We start from the raw sequence: 2751 nt of genomic DNA on the forward strand, positions 1-2751 counted from the left end.
AGCAGAACGACTGGGAATGATTGGTCACTATGACACACACTGACCACCAGTAGGCAGATGCTCAATGCAGGAGCTGTCCCCTGGTGGTCAGTGCGCTCCCACATGAGGGAGCTCTGCTCAGCCACAAGCCAGGCTGATGGCTGCCAGCACAGCAGTGGTGGCGGGAGCCTCTCTCACCTCCTCAGCAGCACTAAGGATGTCCAACTGCAGCTTAGGTCTACTCCCTGCTGGTAAGTGGACAATCCCCCGAGGGCTGCCAGGCTGCCAGAGGGATGTCTGACTGCCAGCTTGGGCCCGATCCCCCAGGGAGCGAGCCTAAGCCAGCAGGTGGACATCCTCTGAGAGGTCCCAGACTGCAAAAGGGCATAGACCGGGCTGAGGGACCCCCCCACCCAGTGCACAAATCTTTGTGCACTGGGCCTCTAATCCTATATAATAAAAGGCCAGCCACCATAAGCTTAACGACCAGAACAACCAGAGACCAGAACCACCACAGCCCCTCGCAAGACTGGCCCCACCCCCCAGCAAAGAAAGAGGGAGGCCCAGTCCAACAGTGGTGACTCTGTGGCAGGTGTGCGGCTGGCCAGTGATCTCCCCACAGAGGGAGCCCCAGGCCAGCCAAACCATCGCACCCCACACCTGTCGCCTACAGAGGGAGGCCACTGGTGGCAGGGTAGGGGGGGCAATGCTGCACAGATGGCAAACAATGGCAACTACAGGAGTGGGGCGGCTGCCTGCAGCCGGAGGAAGGAAAGCCCTGATAGGCCCTGATCTGAGGGGAGACCTAGGGACCCTACCTGAGGGGTCCCAGATTGTGAGAGGGTGCAGGCTGGGCTGAGGGACTCCCCCTGAGTGCACAAATTTTCGTGCACCAGTCCTCTAGTATACATATATTGAATCATTATGTTGTACTCTGGAAACTAATATAATGCTGAAGGTCAATTATATTTCAAAAAGAAGAGAAAAGAAAAACCACTTTGGCTGTCTTTTTTTCAGTCCAGGATTTCACACCGATTAGTTGCCATAGACTCCTCCAATCCGAGACAATTTCTCAGTCTTTCTCTATTTGTCGACCTTGGGGCTCTAGGAGAACACTGGCCTAATGTCCCTCAATATGGCTCTGCCTGATGTTTCCTCGTGGCTTGATTGAAGTTATATGTTTTTTTGCAAGAATACTACAGAAGTTATGCTGTTCCTATCTAGGGGCATCACTTCCGGACATAGCATCATAACCAAGACAAAATATGTCTTATTAACAATGAAGCTAACCTTGATCCTTTGACTCAAGTAGTGTCTGCCAGTCTTGTCAGCTATAATGTTCCTATTTGGAATTAGTAAATATTTTATAGGGAAGTACTTTGTGACTATGCAAATATTCTGTTTCTAAATGAGCTTTCAGCCACCAACTTTAACATTCATTAGGGATCTTGCCTACAGCAAATGTTACTATAGTGTTTGCTTAATGGCGATTTTCCTCATTCCTTCTACAGGGAGCAATTTAAATTCTCTTGTAAGAAAGAGCTATCTCTTCTCCCTTATTTATTTACTCAATTATTTACTTATAGCAGCATAGACTTATGGATATTTTACCATAAGGGAACGATCTAATACTGTTAATATACATTTTATTGTTCTAGCTTTGACCTTTGGAAGATATTTCAGGTTGGCTCCTATGTCCTTGAAACAAGATTCCTCCCTTTATGGGTAATTCCATATATTTTCTGCCCCAAAGATGTTTCAGGATATCTAGTGTTTCCTCTACCCCAATCCAGACTGGTCAAGCAGGGCTAGTGAATGTGCCCAGGAGGAAGGCAAGAGGCCCCTCCATGCCCAAGGCTGCAATTGGGCTGGAGCTCAGGGTGAGGAGGGATGTGAGGAGGCACCCTTGCAGGCATGGGAGTCACTGAAGGAGGTAAAGAAGGTGGTGATCCTCAGACTTGCATCTTAGAAAAACTGTTATTGAACTAAAGGGGTTCATTTGCTTGTGTGCATCAAAGCCCAATCAAATGCAGCAGGTTTATTAACTGAGGAAATGGCGCCAAGCCCAGAGTCACAGGTGAGCAAATGCTCAAAGATGTGGCTCCGGATGGCTTCTAATAGACACATTATGAAGGGGAAGAAGTCATTAATCATGATGACTAAGGGAGTTAGGGTCGTGGTCATGGTCATGGTTCTAATGATTGGTCGATGCTAGGGTAGGGGGTAGTTATCATTGCATCTGGTCCTGATGTCAGCCATGGCATTGCTCTGTCTGGTTTCACAAGGGTGTGGTTGGTGGGCTGGTTCTGCTTTTCTGGGTCTCGAGCTGAAACACAACTGAGGCCTCGATGTCATGTCTAGTTTGGCTGACACTCTGTCTCTGTGGTCAGCAGAGAGGCTTTGTTCCTAAGATGGTTTGATTCCGACCAGAACCTCATTGTTTGGAGGACTTAATGATTAAGGGAATGGACGTGGGGGGAGAAAGAGGTAGGTGAGCCAGGGTGCTGGGTAAGCCAGTTTGAATCAAAGAGAAAGGAATGGAGTTTCTGCATGGTTACCACCACTCTGGTTGCAAGTAGAGAGCAGACCAGAGGGCAGTGAAGCTGCAGTTGGGGAGGTTACTGGGGTGGTGGAGGTGAGAAATCATGAGGCCTGATCTCGGGCAGTGGAAGAGAGAGATGGGCAGTGGAAGAGAGAGACGGGCAGTGGAAGAGAGACAGGCATGGCAGTTGGGAGTTGCGTTGCCATGGCTCTGTGTCATCCAGGGGGCAG

The sequence above is a fragment of the Myotis brandtii genome, unplaced genomic scaffold, assembly GCF_000412655.1.
Source record: "Myotis brandtii unplaced genomic scaffold, ASM41265v1 scaffold544, whole genome shotgun sequence".
NCBI lineage: Eukaryota > Metazoa > Chordata > Mammalia > Chiroptera > Vespertilionidae > Myotis > Myotis brandtii.